This window comes from Myotis yumanensis, unplaced genomic scaffold (assembly GCF_028538775.1).
Source record: "Myotis yumanensis isolate MYYU_CA2020_CCGP unplaced genomic scaffold, mMyoYum1.0.hap1 SCAF_15, whole genome shotgun sequence".
Taxonomy (NCBI): Eukaryota; Metazoa; Chordata; class Mammalia; order Chiroptera; family Vespertilionidae; genus Myotis; species Myotis yumanensis.
The window spans coordinates 38004279-38026405 of NW_027223766.1; positions in this window are offsets into that span (position 1 = coordinate 38004279).

Genomic DNA, 22127 nt, shown 5'->3' on the forward strand with positions numbered 1-22127 from the left:
GATCCAGAAGGCGCTCAGGAAAGCTCACGAGGAGGCATTCTCAAGAGCCCCGAGCGTTTTCAAAGAGAGAGAGGCCGAAGGAGAAAAGCAGGGCCCAGGCCCTGGAGGTGGGGACCTGCCCACCCACAGCATGAGGCTACGCCAGGAACTGGCAGTGCCATCCCAGCTGATCAGGGAGCTTGGGTCCAACAGGATCCGCTTGCAACACCAGAGGCTAACAAAGCAGCAACAGCAATGGAGTCAGCAATGAAGGGAAACAATTGATACAGCCCGGCATCCATTACATCCTGTTTTACAGCACAACCTTGTGCTACAGCACAACGTCGACCGCTGATACCACCTCGACCTCCAGCACAACCTCAACCTCCGATACAACCTCGACATCTGGTACAACCTCGACCTCTAATCCAACCCAGACATCCGGCATAACGTCAGCCTCTGATACCACCTCGACCTCCAGCACAACCTCAACATCCGATACAACCCAGACCTCTGATACAACCCCGAGGTCTGGTTCATCCTCAATCTTTGATACAACCCCCACCTCCACGACAAGCCAGTCCTCCAAAGACCCCAAGAACCGCTTCTCCCAACCCAAACACCAAGACTGATGCACAGTAATTCCAGGACTAGTGCAATCATTTTTAAGGTGTTGCATAAACTTGGTTAGAAAACTTTGGCTACTAACAAATATCCACAATGTTTCACTGGAAGTTAGGCATTTTCTTTCCTCTTATTTTTTTTTTATTACCTAGTTCTAGTTGTTTTTAAATATATGGACTTCCAAATAGAATTTTAAATTAGTATAGACATATCCATAGAATTACAATACACTTTTATTTTATCTCATTATACCCTATTTTATATTATTCTATTTTATTTTGCATGTATACCATTGTTTGACTGATTTATTTGAAATTGATAGTAATAAAAAGTTGAGGAAATAATTTTCTTGAATTGTTTTATTGGTATATGATATTAACTTAGAGTGCATTATAAAAGGACTCTCCTTCAATGTTCTTTTAACTTCTAGTTTTAATTATTTTTTAAGTATGGAGTTTATCAAACTAGCTTCATAGCATTAAAAAAACAAAAGCTACTTGAATTAATAAAATATCACCCAAGCTGCTATTATTGTCACAAATTAACATCACAAATGAAGTGGTATCATGAGATCAGGCATGCTAAATTCTCAATAAATTGCTTTCATGGTCCCCCAATTGGTATAGCACAAGAGAACATAGGCAACGTTTGAAATTAAGAAAATGAAGGATACAAGGTGGATATTTTTAAAAATTGTTCTTCAATGTTCATTCTAGCAACAAATAGAAAATACAATAAAATCTGCATTTCAAGGAGTCAAAAAGAAAACAACAGAGATAAATTTAAGAAAAGAGCTTCATGGAGAGTATGCCTTATTTGGTCTGGCACACAGACTGGGCTCTGGGAGTTTGCTACTCTCTCAGGTGATTCTAAGGTGCAGGCAAGTTGAGAACCAAGGATTTATTGGGTTCTGTGGTGCCCCTCCCTATCCCGAATGGCCAGTTGGATTCCAAGTCCGGCATCACATAGGCGCTCCATGACCTGCACAGGAACTCCGACCTCAAGGCCCATCTGTGCAGCTAAATTTAAGAGCGGCCAAGCCCGCCATAGAAACTAAAGAAACTTTTTGTTTCAAGGAAAATGTTCCCACACACACAAGGGACACACTGGAACCAATGCCCACTCATGAGGTCGGTTGTTCCTCCCATCCTCCTGGTCACAAATGGGGAGCGCCTATAAAAGGAGGTGCACTGGCGCTGCACATGCATTCATTGTGGTTAAAGCAACTAAAGAGCATTGGTGGAAGAGTGGAGCGCGATTTGTGCAAGAGGGAAGAATGAGTGTTGCTGGCAGAGTGGGGAGCAAGCATTGGTGTGATTGGAGAGCTGGCATTGATGTGAGTGGAGAGCAATTTGGATGAGAGTGAAGAGTGAGCCTTTGTGGAAGATTGGTGAAGGGACGTTGGTGTGAGTAGAGAAGGAGTGCTGGTGTGAGTGGGGCGCGAGTGTTCTTGTGAGGGGGAGCGAGCGTTGGTGTGAGTGGAGAGTGAGTTAATGTGGAGTGTGATTTGTTGTGTAGATCGTTGTGTGGAGAGTAATTGTGTGAGTGAGTGTGAAAAACTAAAAGATGCGGAGGCAACTTTCCATGCCAGCCTCTCCTGAGATCCAACCCAGACAGGTGGCAGGTCCCTGGCACTGAGGGAGACAGCCAGGTCAAAGAGCTGGCATCTGGCACTGAGGGAACCAACCCAGATTTCTGGTGGGGACCTGGCTGAGGGGGAGGCAACTTGGACAGCCTGCAGGGATCTGTCAAGGAAGACACCAGGACTGCGGTATGGATCTGGCAACGCGGGAACCAACCAGGGACAGCAGTGGGGAACTGGCAACTCAAGAGCCAACCAGGGCCAGCAGTGGGGGGCAGGCCTGTCCCTGAGTAGAAGACAGAGAGCTCAGCATGTTGGGCAAGAGCCTGTTAACACCCGGCCCAGAGAAGCCCATGCACTTCACTGCCAGTTCCCAGGGAGCCGGGTCCAGCCCCACCAGATATAGGCCCTCTGTGTCCAAATCACCAGCAAGAACCACAGGGCCATTTCCACCAGGGTACCAGCCATGACGGCAGTGCCCATCAAGGGCCTGGCCAGCAGTGCGTGGCCGCTGAAGGTTCCCCAGCCAGGACCTTTCACTTTAAAGACAACCAGATGAGTGCAGCTGAGCTATAACACCAGCCAATGCCCATCAAGGGCCTGGTCAGCAGTATGCTTTTTGTGAGTGGAGAGCTATTGGTATGAAAATGAAGACTGAGTGCAGGTGATAGACTGGGGAGCGAGTATTGGTGTGAGTAAAGAGAGAGCGTTGGTGTAAGTGGAGAGCAAGCTTTGGTGTGAGTGGAGAAAAATTTGTATGAGAGTGAAGAGTTAGTCTTTGTGGGAAAGTGTTGAGGGGACGTTGGTGTGAGTGGAGAATGAGCATTGGTGTGAGTCGTGTGCGATCATTGGTGTGAGTAAGGAGCTACCGTTGGTGTGAGTGGAGAGCCAACGTTGGTGTGAGTGGAGAGCAAGCTTTGGTGTGAGGGAGAGACAGCGTTGGTGTGAATGGAGTGTGATTTGTTGTGTAGACTGTTGTGTGGAGAGTGAGTGAGTGTGGAGAGTGAAAGATTCAGAGGACACTTTATGTGCCAGCCTGTCCTGAAATCTAACCCGGACAGGTGGCAGGTGCCTGGCACTGATGGAGCCAACCCAGACCTCTGATGGCAACCTGTCTGAGGGGGAGGCAGCATGGACAGCCTGTAGGGACCTTCCAGGGAAGACACCAACCCATACCCACAGCAGTAGGGAGCACGCAACCCGGGAGCCAACCAGGGCCTGCAGTGGGGAGCTGGCAACATGGGAGGCAGGGCTGCCCCCAGTCAGAGGACAGTGATTTCAACGTGTTGGGCAAGAACCTGCTAACACCCGGCACAAAGAAGCCCATGTACTTCACTGCCAGTTCCCAGGGAGCCAGGTCCAGCACCACCGGGTGTAGGCCTGTGTTTGCAAATCATCAGCAAGAACCGCATGAGCACTTCACACCAAGGTACCACCCATGACGGCAGTACCCATCAAGGGCCTGGCCAGCAGCGTGGTGCCGGTGAAGGTTCCCCACCCAGGACCTGGCTCTTTAAAGATGACCAGATGGGTGCGGCTGAGCTTAAAGTCCAGTGAGTGCCATCAGGGATGCTGTCCATTAAGGGCTGTCAGCTGCACCCATGGCGGATCCCTGACACCAGCTCCTATTTGCATGTGGTGCCCAGAAGCTTTGCAAGGAACACATGGACTCTGGCATTTCACCCCCACACCCCATCACATCTGCCTTCCATAGCCATCAGGAAGTTGGAGCTGCCACCAAAGTAAACCATGGAAACTGTCATCAAAGTGTTAGCTGATATCCAAGCCACTCTGGATCAGGCAAGAGTGGCACTACAGGACGCCTCCCAGAAGCTGCCTGGTCAGAGTTTTACATCCACAATGACCTCAACATCAAGGTGGCCAACGAGACAGGCCCCTCTAGGGACCACAGTAGGAAACCTGGAAACTCGGGGCCCACTCTGGAACACGATGTGGTGAGAAGCTACAACTGAGACAGAGGTCAGCGTCTCGCGATGCATCAACTTCATTACTGAAAAAGCAGCTCCTGGAAAAGGAGAAGATGGAGCCACAATGGGAGGAGGTGAGGTGAGAGTCCATTGAAAAGTACCACTCCAAGGAGACCCAGATGATCCAGGAGGCACTCAGGAAAGCTCACAAGGAGACAGCCTCAAGAGCCATGGGAGCCACCGTGCTTGCAAAGAGAGAGAGGCCGGAGGAGATGAGCAGCGCCCAGGCCCGGAGGTGGTGGCTTGGGCGCCCAATGCTGAGCTGCCTGGGGACATGCCAAAACACAGCACAAGGTTCGCTAGGACCTGGCAGCGCCGTCCCAGAACATCATGGAGCTTCGGGCCAACAGAATGCCCTTTTGACACCAGAGACCACCACAGCAGTAGCAGCAATGGAGTCAGCAATGAACGGAAAAAATGGATACAGCCCAGCCTTCATTACCTCATTCTGCAACACGACCTCGTGCTACGGCACAACTTCAAAATCTGATACCACCTTCAAATCCAGCACAACCTCGACCTCCAGCACAACCTCAACCTCTGATACAGCCCAGACCTCTGATACACTCCCAACCTCTCATACAACTTCGACCTCTAATACATCCGATGTCCCCCACAACGTCAGCCTCTGACACCACCATGACCTCCAGCACAACCTGAACCTCCGATTCCACGCAGACTTCAGATACAAACCAGACCTCCGATACAACCCCGACATCTGGTACAACCTCAAACTCTTATACATCCCCGACCTCCAGGACAGCCCAGTCTTCCAAAGACCCCAAAAACCTCTTCTCCCAACCCAAACCCCAAGACTGATGCGTGAAGTAATTCCAGGACTAGTGCAACCATTTGTAGGTGTTGTATAAACATGGTTAGGAAAACTTTTGTTACTATCAAATATCCACAATGTTTCACTGGAGATTAGGTATGTTCTTTTCCTTTGATTTTTTATTTAGCTTGTTCCAGTAGCTTTTAAATATTTGGACTTCCAAAGAGAATTTTAAATTAGTATAGATGTTTCCATAGAATTACAAAACACTTTTTCAACTTTATACTATTTTATTTTATTTTGCATTTACCCCCTTTTTTGACTGATATATTTTAAATTGTTATTAATAAAAAAAACGTTGAGGAAACAATTTTATTGAATTTTTTTATTGGTATATGAAATTAACTTATTTAGAGTGCATTATAAAAGGACTCTCACTCAATGTTCTTTTAACTTCTAGTTTTAATTAATTTTTGTTAAGTATGGAGTTTTTAAAACAAGCTATTAATTATTAAAAAAACAAACCCTAGTGGGCGGGGAGGATGAGGGTTTAATAGGGGGGGGGGGTGAGTACACATTTGTAATACCTTAACTACTAAAATATTTAAAATAAAAACCTACTTAGACTAACAGAATATTACCCAAGCTATTATTGTTGTCACAAATTAACATCTCAAATGTAATCTTTTTGAGATCAGGCATGCTAAAATCTCAATAAATTGCTTTAATGGTCCCCCAATTGGTATAGCACAAGAGAACATAGGCAATGTGTGAAATTAAGGAAATGAAAGATACAAGGTGGATATTTTTAAAAATTGTTCTTCAATGTTTATTCTAGCAACAAATAGAAAATAAAATCAGCATTTCAAGAAATCAAAAAAAAACCCCACAGATAGAGATAAATTTAAGAAAAGAGCTTCATGGAGAGTATGACTTATTGGGTCTGGCACACAGACTGGCCTCTGGGAATTTGCTACTCTCTCAGGTGATTCTAAGGTGCAAGCAAGTTTGAGAACCAAGGATTTTTTGGGTTTTGTGGTGCCCCTCCATATCCCAACTAGGGATAGGAACACCCCTTCCCCCAGATGCTGGAAGTATTGGCAGCTGAGAGCTCTCAGATGATTGCTTCTCTGGGCATTTCCCTAGTCCTTTAAAAGACTCCAGAATTGAATTCTCCTGTAACTGCCTGGTAGTCACATCTCTCAATTCCTTGCTCCAAAAATAAGCACTAACTTGGATTAAGTGTTTTATATACCTATGTATTTCTTAAAATTTTGACTACACGTGTATATGTGTTCCTAATGACAATGTTGAATTATATCACACCGTGTATTCTTCTTGCTTTCTTTGTTCATGTTTCTAAGTGTTATACTCATTAATAACATTCTAATTCATTTAGATTTCAATTTTATGCATATGCATAAATAGTGTACCCATTTTTCTGTTGAGTCCTTGCCTTTGAGGAGATTCCACTTTTCTAAGGAGGTGGTTAGAAGATTTATGGATGCCCCAAACAATTTATAAATAAACAAGAAAGAGAAAGTCTGCGTGGTGTGCAAAGTCACTGAATCTGGCTCTATAGGAGGGGAGAAGAAAGAATGAGAAAGCTAAGATCCAGCACCAAGACCGTGAGGCCCAATGGCCAGTTGGAGTCCGAGTCTGGCATCACCTAGGCGCTCCTTGAGTTGTACAGGAACTCGGACCTCAAGGCCCATCTATGAGGCTAAATCTAAGAGCAGCCAAGCCACCATAGGAACTAGGGAAAATTCTTGTTTCAAGAGAAATGTTCCTACACACACCAGGGGACACACTGGGGCCAAAGCCCACTTACGAGTTCGGTTTGCTCTGCTCTCCTCCTGGTCACAAATGGGGAGAGCATATAAAAAGAGGTGCACTGGCCCTGCACATGCATTCACTGTGGTTAAAGCAACTAAAGAGCATTGGTGGAAGAGTGGAGCGCTTTTGTTTGAGTAAGGAGCTAGTGTTGTGTGTGAGTGGAGAGCGATTTGTGCTACAGTGAACAGTCAGTATTGGTGGCAGAGTGGGGAGCAAGCATTGATGTGAGTGGAGAGCAATTTGTATGAGAGTGAAGAGTGAGCCTTTGTGGCAGAGTGGTGAGGCGACATTGGTGTGAGTGGAGAATGAGCGTTGATGTGAGTGGAGAGGGAGTGCTGATGTGAGTGGGGAGTGAGCACTGGTGTGAGTGGGGCGCGAGTGTTCTTGTGAGGGGAAGCGAGCGTTGGTGTGAATGGAGAGTGAGTTGATGTGAAGTGAGTGTTATTTGTGGTTGTGTAGATCGTTGTGTGGAGAGTAATTGTGTGAGTGAGTGTGAAAAACTAAAAGATGCGGAGGCAACTTTCCATGCCAGCCTCTCCTGAGATCCAACCCAGACAGGTGGCAGGTCCCTGGCACTGAGGGAGACAGCAAGGTCAAAGAGCTGGCATCTGGCACTGAGGGAACCAACCCAGATTTCTGGTGGGGACCTGGCTGAGGAGGAGGCATCATGGACAGCCTGCAGGGATCTGGCAAGGAAGACACCAGGACTGCGGTATGGATCTGGCAATGCGGGAACCAACCAGGGACAGCAGTGGGGAACTGGCAACTCAAGAGCCAACCAGGGCCAGCAGTGGGGGGCAGGCCTGTCCCTGAGTAGAAGACAGAGAGCTCAGCATGTTGGGCAAGAGCCTGTTAACACCCGGCCCAGAGAAGCCCATGCACTTCACTGCCAGTTCCTAGGGAGCCGGGTCCAGCCCCACCAGTTATAGTCCCTCTGTGTCCAAATCACCAATAAGGACCACAGAGCCATTTCCACCAGGGTACCAGCTATGACGGCAGTGCCCATCAAGGGCCTGGCCAGCAGTGCGGGGCCACTAAAGGTTCCTCAGCCAGCACCTGATACTTTAAAGACAACCAGACGGGTGCAGCTGATGTAAAACACCAGCCAGTGCCCATCAGGGGCCTGGTCAGCAGTATGGTTTTTGTGAGTGGAGAGTTACTTTTATGAGAATGAAGAGTGAGTGTAGGTGGTAGACTCTGGAGCGAATATTTGTGTGACTAAAGAGCGAGCGCTGGTGTAAGTGGAGAGCAAGCTTTGGTGTGAGTGGAGAACAATTTTTATGAGAGTGAAGAGTGTGCGTTGGTGACACAGTGGGGAGCGAGCTTTGGTGTGAATGGAGAGCAAACGTTGGTGTGAGTGGTGTGCAATTATTGGTGTGAATAGGGAGCTAGCATTGGTGTGAGTGGAGAGTGAGCTTTGGTGTGAGGGAGAGAGCGTTGGTGTGAATAGTGTGCGAGCATTGGTGTGAGTGGAGTGTGATTTGTTGTTGTGTAAATTGTTGTGTGGAGAGTGATTGTGTGAGTGAGTGTGGAGATTGAAAGATTCAGAGGAAACTTTATGTGCCAGCCTGTCCTGAGATCCAAACCAGACAGGTGGCATGTGCCTGGCACTGATGGAGCCAACCCAGACCTCTGATGACGACCTGTCTGAGGGGGAGGCAGCATGGACAGCCTGTACGGTCCTCGCAGGGCATATACCAACCCGTACTGAGGGTGGTAGGGAGCGGGCAACCTGGGAGTCCACCAGGGCCTGCAGTGGGGAACTGGCAACGTGGGAGGAAGGACTGCCCCTGAGCAGAGGACAGTGATTTCAGCGTGTTGGGCAAGAACCTGCTAACACCCAGCGCAGAGCCCATGCACTTCACTGCAAGTTCCTAGGGAGCCACACTGGGGGAACTGGGGATAGGCCTGTGTTTTCAAATCATCAGCAAGAACCACAGGACCACTTCACACCAAGGTACCACCCGTGACAGTAGTGACCATTAAGGGCCTGGCCAGCAGCGTGGTGCCGCTGAAGGTTCCCCACCCAGGACCTGGCTCTTTAAAGACCACCAGACGGGTTCAGCTGAGCTTAAACCCCAGCCAGTGCCATCACAGATGCTGTCCATTAAGGGCTGTCAGCTGCAACCATGCCAGACCCTTGGCACCAGCTCCAATTTCAATGTGGTGCCCAGGGACCTTTGCAAGGAAAGCATGGACTCTGGCATTTCCCGACCCCCAACCCTCCTCACATCTGCCTTCCATAGCCATCCGGAAGCTAGCGCAGCCACGAAAGTACACCATGGAGACTGTCATCAAGGCATTAGCTGACCTCCAAGTCACTCTGGACCAGGCAAGAGCGGCACTACAGGACGCCTCCCAGAAGCTGCTCAGGTCAGAGTTTTACATCCACACTGACCTCAACATCAAGGTGGCCAACCAGACAGGCCCCTCTAGGGACCACAGTAGGAAACCTGGAATCTTGGGGCCCACTCTGGAACACGATGTGGTGAGAAGCTATGACTGAAATAGAGGTCAGTGTCTCGCGATGCATCAGTTTCATTACTGAAAACGCAGCTCCCAGAAAGGGAGAAGATGGAGCCGCAATGGGAGGAGGTGAGGTGAGAGTCCATTGAAATGTACCACTCCAAGGAGACCCAGATGATCCAGGAGGCACTCAGGAAAGCTCACGATGAGATATCCTCAAGAGCCACTGTGCTTGCAGAGAGAAAGGCCAGAGGAGAAGAGCAGCACCCAGGCACGGAGGTGGTGGCACAGGTGCCCGATGCTGAGCTGCCTGGGGACCTGCCCACACACAGCACAAGGCTCCGCTAGGACCTGGCAGCGCCGTCCCAGAACATCATGGAGCTTCGGGCCAACAGAATGCCCTTTTGACACCAGAGACCACCACAGCAGCAGCAGCAATGGAGTCAGCAATGAAGGGAAAAAACTGATACAGCCCTGGCCTCCATTACAGCCTCATCCTGCAGCACAACCTCGTGCTAGGGCACAACTTCAACTTCTGATACCACCTTCAAATCCAGTACAACCTCGACCTCCAGCACAACCTCAACCTCTGATACAGCCCAGACCTCTGATACACTCCCGACCTCTCATACAACTTCAACCTCTAATACATCCGATGTCCCCCACAACGTCAGCCTCTGACACCACCATGACCTCCAGCACAACCTGAACCTCCGATTCCACGCAGACTTCAGATACAAACCAGACCTCCGATACAACCCCGACATCTGGTACAACCTCAAACTCTTATACATCCCCGACCTCCAGGACAGCCCAGTCTTCCAAAGACCCCAAAAACCTCTTCTCCCAACCCAAACCCCAAGACTGATGCGTGAAGTAATTCCAGGACTAGTGCAACCATTTGTAGGTGTTGTATAAACATGGTTAGGAAAACGTTTGTTACTATCAAATATCCACAATGTTTCACTGGAGATTAGGTATGTTCTTTTCCTTTGATTTTTTATTTAGCTTGTTCCAGTAGTTTTTAAATATTTGGACTTCCAAAGAGAATTTTAAATTAGTATAGATGTTTCCATAGAATTACAAAACACTTTTTCAACTTTATACTATTTTATTTTATTTTGCATTTACCCCTTTTTTGACTGATATATTTTAAATTGTTATTAATACAAAAACGTTGAGGAAACAATTTTCTTGAATTTTTTATTGGTATATGAAATTAACTTATTTAGAGTGCATTATAAAAGGACTCTCACTCAATGTTCTTTTAACTTCTAGTTTTAATTAATTTTTGTTAAGTATGGAGTTTTTAAAACAAGCTATTAATTATTAAAAAGAAAAACCCTAGTGGGCGAGGAGGATGAGGGTTTAATGGGGGGGGATGAGTACACATTTGTAATACCTTAACTACTAAAATATTTAAAATAAAAACTACTTAGACTAATAGAATATTACCCAAGCTATTATTGTTGTCACAAATTAACATCTCAAATGTAATCTTTTTGAGATCAGGCATGCTAAAATCTCAATAAATTGCTTTAATGGTCCCCCAATTGGTATAGCACAAGAGAACATAGGCAATGTGTGAAATTAAGGAAATGAAAGATACAAGGTGGATATTTTTAAAAATTGTTCTTCAATGTTTATTCTAGCAACAAATAGAAAATAAAATCAGCATTTCAAGAAATCAAAAAAAAACCCCACAGATAGAGATAAATTTAAGAAAAGAGCGTCATGGAGAGTATGACTTATTTGGTCTGGCACACAGACGGGGCTCTGGGAATTTGCTACTCTCTCAGGTGATTCTAAGGTGCAGGCAAGTTTGAGAACCAAGGATTTTTTGGGTTCTGTGTTGCCCCATCACATCCCCCTGGGGATAGAAACACCCGTTACCCCCGATGCTGGAAGTATTGGCAGCTGAGAGCTCTCAGATGATTGCTTCTCTGGGCATTTCCCTAGTCCTTTAAAAGACCCTAGAATTGAATTCGCTTGGAAATGCCTGGTAGTCACATCTCTCAATTCCTTGCTCCAAAAATAAGCACTAACTTGAATTAAGTGTTTTATATTCCCATGTATTTCCTTAACCTTTGACTACACGTGTATATGTGCTCCTAATGACCATGTTGAATTATATCACACCATGGATTCTATTTGCTTTCTTTGTTCCTGTTTATGAGTGTTATTCAAATTAATAATATTCTAATTCATTTAGAATTCAATTTTAAGCATATGCTATAGTGTACCGATTTTTCTGATGAGTCCTTGCCTTTGAGGAGATTCCACTTTTCTAAGGAGGTGGTTAGAACATTTATGGATGCCCCAAAGAATTTATAAATAAACAAGAAAGAGAAAGTCTGCATGGTGTGGAAAGTCACTGAATCTGGCTCTATAGGAGGGGAGAAGAAAGAATGAGAAAACTAAGATACAGCACCAAGACCATGAGGCCCAATGGCCAGTTGGAGTCCGAGTCTGGCATCACCTAGGCGCTCCTTGAGTTGTACAGGAACTCGGACCTCAAGGCCCATCTATGAGGCTAAATCTAAGAGCAGCCAAGCCACCATAGGAACTAGGGAAAATTTTTGTTTCAAGAGAAATGTTCCTACACACACCAGGGGACACACTGGGGCCAAAGCCCACTTACGAGTTCGGTTTGCTCTGCTCTCCTCCTGGTCACAAATGGGGAAAGCATATAAAAAGAGGTGCACTGGCCCTGCACATGCATTTACTGTGGTTAAAGCAACTAAAGAGCATTGGTGGAAGAGTGGAGCGCTTTTGTTTGAGTAAGGAGCTAGTGTTGTGTGTGAGTGGAGAGCGATTTGTGCTACAGTGAACAGTCAGTATTGGTGGCAGAGTGGGGAGCAAGCATTGATGTGAGTGGAGAGCAATTTGTATGAGAGTGAAGAGTGAGCCTTTGTGGCAGAGTGGTGAGGGGACACTGGTGTGAGTGGAGAATTAGCGTTGGTGTGAGTGGAGAGGGAGCGCTGTTATGAGTGGGGAGCGAGCACTGGTGTGAGTGGGGAGCGAGCATTGGTATGAGTGAAGAGTGAGTTGATGTGAGGTGAGTGTGATTTGTTGTTGTGTGGAGAGTAATTGTGTGAGTGAGTGTGAAAAACTAAAAGATGCGGAGGCAACTTTCCATGCCAGCCTCTCCTGAGATCCAACCCAGACTTGTGGCAGGTCCCTGGCACTGAGGGAGACAGACAGGTCACACAGCTGGCATCTGGCACTGAAGGATCCAACCCATATTTCTTGTGGGGACCTGGCTGAGGGGGAGGCATCATTGACAGCCTGCAGGGACCTGACAGGGCAGACACCAACCCTTCCCAACTGTGGTAGGGATATGGCAACATGGGAGCCAACCAGGGCCAGCAGTGGGGGGCAGGCCTGTCCCTGGGTAGAGGACACTGAGCTCAGCGTGTTGGGCAAGAGCCTATTAACACCCGGCCCAGAGAAGCCCATGCACTTCACTGCAAGTTCCCAGGGAGCCGGGTCCAGCCCCACCAGATATAGGCCCTCTGTGTCCAAATCACCAGCAAGGACCACAGGGCCATTTCCACCAGGGTACCACCTATAACGGCAGTGCCCATCAAGAGCCTTGCCAGCAGTGTGGTGCTGCTGAAGGTTCCCCAGCCAAGACCTGGCACTATAAAGACCATCAGACGGGTGCAGCTGAGTTACAACACTAGCCATTGTCATCAGGGACACTGTCCATTAAGGACTGTCAGCTGCACCAATGTGGGGTCCCTGACACCAGCTCCTCTTTGCATGTGGTACCCCGGGCGACACTGTGTTTGCTAAGATAGAGAGGCCAGAGGAGAGCAGGGCCCAGGCCCCAGAGGTGGCAGTGTGGAAACCCGATGCTGAGCTGTTGACGGACCTGCGTACCCACTGCCCAAGGCTCCCCCAGGACCTGGCAGCGCCATCCCAGCAACTGACTAGTAGTCACATCACACCAGGAGACACACTGGGGCCAAAGCCCACTTTTGAGGTCGGTTTGCTCTGACCTCCTCCTGGTCACAAATGGGGGTGCGCCTATAAAAGAATGTGTACTGGCCCTGCACATGTATTCACTGAGGTGAAAGCGACTAGAGAACATTGGTGGAAGAGCGGAGAGCTTTTGTAAGAAGCAAGTGTTGTGTAGGAGTGGAGAGGGATTTGTGCAAGAGTAAAGAGTGAGTGTTGGTGGCAGAGTGGTGAGTGAGCGTTGGTGTGAATGGAGAGCAAGTATTGATGTGAGTAGAGATGGAGTGTTGGTGTGAGTGGAGAGCTATTTCTATAAGAGTGAAGAGTGTTGGTGACAGTATGGGGAGCGAACTTTTTTGTGAGTGGAGAACAATTTGTATCAGAGTGAAGAGTGAGTGTTGGTGGCAGACTGTGGAGCGAGCGTTGCTGTGATTAGGGAGCCAGCATTGGTATAAATGGGAAGTGATTTGTATGAGAATGAAGATTGAGTGTAGGTGGCAGACTGGGGAGTGGTTATTGGTGTCAGTAAAGAGTGAGCGTTGGTGTGAGTGGAGAACGCAATTTGGTGTGAGGGGAGAGCAATTGCTATGAGAGTGAAGGGTGTGCGTTGGTGGCAGAGTGCTGAGCGAGCTTTTGTGTGAGTGAAGAGCGAGCGTTGGTGTGAGTGGGGAGTGAGCGTTGGTGTAAGTGGAGTGTGATTTGTTGTTGAATAGATTGGTGTGAGGAGAGTGATTCTTTGAGTGAATGTGGAGAGTGAAAGATTCAGAGGAAACTTTCTTTGCCAGCCTGTCCTGACTTCCGACTCGGAGAGGTGGCAGGTGACTGGCACTGATGGAGCCAATCCAGACCTCTGTTGGGGACCTGAAATGAGGTGGAGGCAGCATGGACAGCCTGTAGGGACCTGCCAGGGAAGACACAAACCCGTACTGAATACGGTAGGGAGCTGGCAACCCGAGAGCCAACCAGGGACAGCAGAGCGGAGCTGGCAACAAGGGAGGCAGGGCTGCCCCCAGGCAGAGGACAGTGTGCTCAGCTCGTTGGGCAAGAACCTGCTAACACCCGGCACAGAGAAGCCCATGAACTTCACTGCGAGTTCCCAGGGAGCCAGGTCCAGTGCCACCGGGTGTAGGCCTGTGTTTTCAAATCATCAGCAAGAACCACAGGACCACTTCACAACAAGGTACCACGCATGACAGCAGTGCCCATCAAGGGAGTGGCCAGCATGGTGGGCCATTGAAGGTTCCCCAGCCAGGACCTGGCTTTAAATATCACCAGATGGGTGCAGCTGAGCTTAAACCCCAGTGAGTGCCATCAGGGACGCAGTCCATTAAGGGCTGTCAGCTAAACCCATGACGGATCCCTGACACCAGCTCCTATTTGCATGTGGTGCCCAGGGACCTGTGCGAGGAGAGCATGGACTCTGGCATTTCCTCCCCATCACATCTGCCTTCCATAGCCGTCCGGAAGCCAGAGCAGCCACCAAAGTACACCATGGAAACTATCCTCAAAGCATTAGCTGACCTCCAAGCCACTCTGGACCAGGCAAGAGCGGCACTACAGGACGCCTCCCGGCAGCTGCTCAGGTCAGAGTTTCACAGCCACACTGACCTCAACATCAAGGTGTCCAACCAGACAGGCCCCTCTAGGGACCACAGTAGGAAACCTGGAAACCTGGGGCCCACTCTAGAACATGATGTGATGAGAAGCTACAACTGAGAGAGAGGTCAGTGTCTTGTGCTGCATCAGCTTCATTACTGAAAACTCAGCTCCTGGACAGGGAGAAGATGGAGCTGCAGTGAGAGGAGGTGAGGTGAGAGTCCATTGAAAAGTACCACTCCAAGGAGACCCAGATGATCCAGGATTCGCTGAGGAAAGCTCATGAGGAGACAGGCTCAAAAGCCCTGGGAGCCACTGTGCTTGCAAAAAGAGAGAGGCCAGAGGAGAAGAACAGGGCCCAGGCCCCGGAGGTGGCAACAGGTGAGCCTGATACTGAGCTGCCTATGGACTTGCCCACACAGAGCTCAAGGCTCCGCTAGGACCTAGCAGTGCCATCCCAGAACATCATGGACCTTCAGGCCAACCAAATGCCCTTTCGATACCAGAGGCCACCAAAGCAGCAGCAGCAGCAATGGAGTCAGCAATGAAGGGAAACAATTGATACGGCCCCGGCCTCCATTACAGCCTCATCCTGCAGGACAACCTCGTGCTATGGCACAACTTCAACCTTTTATACCACCTTCACCTCCATCACAACCTCAACCTCTCATACAACCCAGACCTCTGATACACCCCGACACCTGGTACAACCTCGACCTCTAATACAACCCCGATGTCCAATACCACCACGACCTCCAGCACAACCTGGACCTCCAGCACAAACTCAACCTCTGATTCAACTCAGACTTTAGACACAATCCAGACGTCCGATACAACCCTGACGTCTGGTACAACCTCAACCTCTTATACAACCCCAACCTCCCAGACAACCCAGTCCTCCAAAGACCCCAACAAGCTGTTCTCCCAACTCCAAACCCAAGAATGATGCACTTTAATTCCAGGACTAGTGCAACCATCAGCGACGCTGTCCATTAAGGGCTATCAGCTGCACCAATGCGGGGTCCCTGACACCAGCTCCTCTTTACAAGTGGTGCCCCGGGCAACACTGTGTTTGCAAAGAGAGAGGCCAGAGGAGAAGAGCAGGGCGCTGGCCTTGGAGGTGGCGGCGGAGCGCCTGATGCTGAGCTGCCGACAGACCTGCCCACCCACAGCCTGAGGCTCCGCCAGGGCCTGGCAGCGCCATCCCAGCAACTGCCTGTTAGTCACATCACACCAGGGGACACACTGGGACCAAAGCCCACTTATGAGGTCGGTATGCTCCGCCCTCTTCCAGGTCACAAATGGGGGTGCGCCTATAAAAGGAGGTGCACTGGCCCTGCACATGCATTCACTGCGGTGAAAGTGACTAGAGAACATTGGTGGAAGAGCGGAGAGCTTTTGTTTGAGTAAGGAGCGAGTGTTGTGTTCGAGTGGAGAGGGATTTGTGCAAGAGTGAAGAGTGAGTGTTGGTGGCAGAGTGGGGAGCGAGCGTTGCTGTGAGTGGAGAGCGAGCACTACTGTGAGTGGAGATGGAGTGTTGGTGTGAGTGGAGAGCTATTTGTATGAGAGTGAAGACTGTTGGTGACAGTGTGAGGAGCGAGCATTTTTGTAAGTGGAGAGCTTTTTGTATCAGAGTGAAGAGTGAGTGTTGGTGGCAGACTGGGGAGCGAGCTTTGGTGTGACTGGGGAGCCAGCGTTGGTGTGACTGGAGGGCCAGTATTGATGTGAGTGTGGAGTGATTTGTGTGAGAGTGAAGAGTGTATGTGGCAAACTGGGGAGTGAGTATTGGTGTGAGTATAGAAAGAGCATTGGTGTGAGTGGAGAGCAATTTGTATGAGAGTGAAGAGTGTGCGTTGGTGGCAGAGTGGGGAGCGAGCTTTGTTGTGAGTGGAGCTCGAGCATTGGTGTGAGTGGTGTGCAATTGTTGGTATGAGTAGGGAACAAGCATTGGCGAGAGTGGAGAGCAAGGGTTGGTGTTAGGGAGAGCAAGCGTTGGTGTGAATGCAGAGGGAGCTTTCGTGTGAGTGGAGAACAAACGTTGGTGTGAGTGGAGAGTGAACGTTGGTGTTAGTGGACAGTGAGCATTGGTGTGAGTGGAGTGTGATTTGTTGTTGTGTAGATTGTTGTGTGGAGAGTGATTGTTTGAGTGAGTGTTGAGAGTGAAAGATTCAGAGGAAACTTTCTTTGCCAGCCTGTCCTGAGTTCCAATCCGGACAGGTGGCAGGTGACTGGCACTGATGGAGCCAATCCAGACATCTGATGGGGACCTGGCTAAGGTGGAGACAGCATGGATAGCCTGTAGAGACCTGCGAGGGAAGACACAAACTCATACCGAATGCGGTAGGGAGCTGGCAACCTGAAAGCCAACCAGGGCCAACAATGGGGAGCTGGCAACAAGGGAGGCAGGGCTGCCCCTGAGCAGAGGACAGTGTGCTCAGCGCATTGGGCAAGAACCTGCTAACACCCGGCACAGAGAAGCCCATGAACTTCACTGCGAGTTCCCAGGGAGCCAGGTCCAGCGCCACCGGGTGTAGGCCTGTATTTTCAAATCATCAGCAAGAACCACAGGACCACTTCACGCCAAGTTACCACGCGTGACAGCAGTGCCCATCAAAGGCCTGGCCAGCGGCGTGGTGCCGCTGAAGGTTCCCCAGCCAGGACCTGGCTCTTTAAAGACGACCAGATGGGTGCGGCTGAGCTTAAAGTCCAGTGAGTGCCATCAGGGACGCTGTCCATTAGGGCTGTCAGCTAAACCCATGACGGATCCCTGACACCAGCTCCTATTTGCATGTGGTGCCCAGGGACCTGTGCGAGGAAAGCATGGACTCTGGCATTTCCCGCCCATCAATTCTGCCTTCCATAGCCGTCCGGAAGCCAGAGCAGCCACCAAAGTACACCATGAGACTGTCCTCAAAGCGTTAGCTGACCTCCAAGCCACTCTGGACCAGGCAAGAGTGGCACTACAGGACGCCTCCCGGCAGCTGCTCAGGTCAGAGTTTCACAGCCACACTGACCTCAACATCTAGGTGGCCAACCAGACAGGCCCCACTAGGGACCACAGTAGGAAACCTAGAAACCCGGGGCCCACTCTAGAACACGATGTGGTGAGAAGCTACGACTGAGAGAGAGGTCAGCGTCTTGCTCGACATCAGCTTCATTACTGAAATCTCAGCTCCTGGACATGGAGAAGATGGAGATGCAGTGGGAGGAGGTGAGGTGAGAGTCCATTGAAAAGTACCACTCCAAGGAGACCCAGATGATCCAGGATTCGCTGAGGAAAGCTCATGAGGAGACAGGCTCAAAAGCCCTGGGAGCCACTGTGCTTGCAAAGAGAGAGAGGCCAGAGGAGAAGAACAGGGCCCAGGCCCCGGAGGTGGCAACAGGTGAGCCTGATACTGAGCTGCCTATGGACTTGCCCACACAGACCTCAAGGCTCCGCTAGGACCTAGCAGTGCCGTCCCAGAACATCATGGATCTTCAGGCCAACCAAATGCCCTTTCGATACCAGAGGCCACCAAAGCAGCAGCAGCAATGGAGTCAGCAATGAAGGGAAACAATTGATACAGCCCCGGCCTCCATTACAGCCTCATCCTGCAGGACAACCTCGTGCTATGGCACAACTTCAACCTCTTATACCACCTTCACCTCCATCACAACCTCGACCTCAAGCACAACCTCGAAATCTTGCAAAACCTCAACCTCTCATACAACCCAGACCTCTGATACACCCCCGACATCTGGTACAACCTCGAATTCTAACCCCAAGACTGATGCACAGTAACTCAAGGACTAGTGCAACCATTTTTAGGTATTGCATAAACTTGGTTAGGAAAACTTTTGCTACTATCAAATATCCACAATGTTTCACTGGAGGTTAGGTATTTTCTTTTCCTTTGATTTTTTATTTAGCTTGTTCCAGTTTTTTTAACTATTTGGACTTCCAAATAGAATTTTAAATTAGTATAGATGTTTCCATAGAATTAAAAAACACTTTTTTCCATTTTATACTATTCTATTTTATTTGCATTTATGCCATTTTTGACTGATTTACTTTATATTGCTATTCATAAAAAAACATTGAGGAAATAATTTTCTTGTATTGTTTTATGGGTATATGAAATTAACTTATTTAGAGTGCATTATTAAAGGACTCTCCCTCAATGTTCTTTTAACTTCCAGTTTTAATTTATTTTATTAAGTATGGTGTTTATCAAACAAGCTTTTAATTATTAAAAGAAAAAACAAAACCTACTTGGATTAATAAAATATTACCCAAGCTATTATTGTTGTCACAAATTAACATCTTAAATGAAGTGGTCTTGAGATCAGGCATGCTAAATTCTCAATAAATTGCTTTAATGGTCCCCCAACTGGTAAAGCACAAGAGAATGTAGGCAATGTGTGATAATCAAGAAAATGAGGATACAAGGTGGATAGTTTAAAAATTTTTTCTTCCATGTTCATTCTAGCAACAAATAGGCAATAAAATAAAATCAGAATTTCAAGGAGTCATAAAGAAAACAAAAGATAGATAAAATTTAAGAAAAAAGCTTCATGGAGAGTATGCCTTCTTTGGTCTGGCATACAGACTGGGCTCTGGTTGTTTACTACCCTCTCAGGTGACTCTAAGGAGCAGGCAAGTTTGAGAACCAAGGATTTATTGGGTTCTCTGGTGCCCCTCCCTATCACCACTGGGGATAGGAACACCCCTTCCCCCAGATGCTGGAAGTGTTGGCAGCTGAGAGCTTTCAGATGATTGCTTCTCTGGGCATTTTCCTAGTCCTTTAAAATACTCTAGAATTGAATTCTCCTATAACTGCCTGGTAGTCACATCTCTCAATTCCTTGCTCCAAAAATAAGCACTAACTTGGCTTAAGTATTTTATATTCACATGTATTTCTTTAACCATTGACTACACATGTATATGTGTTCCGAATAACCATGTTGAATTATATTACACAATGTATTCTTCTTGCTTTATTTGTTCATGTTTCTAAGTGTTATACTCATTAGTAACATTCTAATTCACTTAGGTTTCAAAAGTCTGGGTGGTGTGGAAAGTCACTGAATCTGGCACTATAGGAGGGGAGAAGAAAGAATGAGAAAGCTAAGATCCAGCCAAGACTGTGAGGCCCAATGGCCAGTTGAAGTCTGAGTCTGGCATCACCTAGGCACTCCTTGAGTTGCATAGGAGCTCGGACCTCAAGGCCCATCTATGAGGCTAAATCAAAGAGCAGCAAGCCACCATAGGAACTTAGGAAAATTTTTGTTTCAAGAGAAATGTTCCTACACACCAAGGGGACACACTGGGGCCAAAGCCCACTTACAAGTTCGGTTTTCTCTGCTCTCCTCCTGGTAACAAATGGAGGTGCGCCTATATAAGAAGGTGCACTGGCCCTGCACATGCATTCACTGCGGTTAAAGCGACTGGAGAGCATTGGTGGAAGAGTGGAGTGCTTTTGTTTGAGTAAGGAGCAAGTGTTGTGTTCGAGTGGAGAGGGATTTGTGCAAAAGTGAAGAGTGAGTGTTGGTGTCAGTGTGGGGAGGGATCGTTTTTGTGAGTGGAGATCTATTTGTATCAGAGTGAAGAGTGAGTGTTGGTGGCAGACTGGGGAGTGAGCGTTGGTGTGAGTTGGGAGTCAGTGTTGGTGTGACTGGGGAGCGAGGGTTGGTGTAAGTTGGGAGCCAGTGTTGGTGTGACTGGGAAGCCAGCGTTGGTGTGAGTGGGGAGTGATTTGTATGATAGTGAAGAGTTTAGGAGCGAGAATGGGTGTGAGTATACAGTGAGCGTTGGTGTGAGTAGAGAGTGAGATTTGGTGTGGGTGCAGAGCAATTTGAATGAGAGTGAAGAGGGTGCGTTGGTGGCAGAGTAAGGAGTGAGCTTTATTATGAGTGGAAAGCAAGCGTTGGTGTGAGTGGTGTGCAATAGTTGGTGAGAGTAGGGAGCAAGTGTTGGTTTGAGTGGACAGCGAGCGTTGGTTTTAGGGAGAGCGAGCATTGGTGTGAATGCAGAGCAAGCGTTGGTGTGAGTGGAGAGCAAGCGTTGGTGTGAATGGAATGTGATTTGTTGTTGTGTAGATTGTTGTGTGGAGAGTGATTGTTCGAGTGAGTGTGGAGAGTGAAAGATTCAGAGGAAACTTTCTTTGCCAGCCTGTCCTGAGTTCCAACCAGGACAGGTGGCAGGTGCCTGACAATGGGGGAGCCAACCTAGACCTTTGATGGGGACCTGACTGAGGGGGAGGCAACATGGACAGCCTGTAGGGACCTGGTAGGCATACACCAACCCATACCGTCAGCGCTAGGGACCTGGATTTTGAGCCAACCAGGGCCAGTAGTGGGGAGCTGGCAAGGAGGGAGGCAGGGATGACCCTAGGCAGAGGACAGTTTGCTCAGCTCGTTGGGCAAGAACCTGCTAAAACCCGGCACAGAGAAGCCCATGCACTTCATTGCCAGTTTCCAGGGAGCCAGGTCCAGCACCAACAGGGATAGGCCTGTGATTTCAAATCATCAGCAAGAACCACAGGACCACTTCATGCCAAGGTACCACGTGTGACGGCAGTGCCCATCAAGGGCCTGGCCGGCAGCATGGTGCCGCTGAAGGTTCCCCAGCCAAGACCTGGTTCTTTAAGACCACCAGATGGGTACAGCTGAACTTAAACCCCAGTGAGTGCCATCAGGGACGCTGTCCATTAAGGGCTGTCAGCTAAACCCATGACGGATCCCTGACACCAGCTCCTATTTGCATGTGGTGCCCAGGGACCTTGGCAAGGAAAGCATGGACTCTGGCATTTCCTCCACATCAATTCTGCCTTCCATAGCCGTCCGGAAGTCAGAGCAGCCACTAAAGTACACCATGGAGACTGTCCTCAAAGCGTTAGCTGACCTCCAAGCCACTCTGGACCAGGCAAGAGCGGCACTACAGGACGCCTCCCATCAGCTGCTCAGGTCAGTTTCACATCCACACTGACGTCAACATCTACGTGGTGAACCAGACAAGCCCCACTAGGGACCACAGGAGGGAACCTGGAAACCCGGGGCCCACTCTGGAACACGATGTGGTGAGAAGCTATGACTGAGACAGAGGTGAGCGTCTTGCGCTGCATCAGCTTCATTACTGAAAACGCAGCTCCTGGAAAGGGAGATTTACAAGCCACAATGGGAAGAGGTGAGGTGAGAGTCCATCGAAAAGTATCACTCCAAGGAGACCCACATGATCCAGGAGGCACTCAGGAAAGCTCACGAGGAGACAGCCTCAATAGCCCTGGGAGCCACTGTTTTTGCAAAGATAGAGAGGACGGAAGAGAAGAGCAGGGCCCAGGCC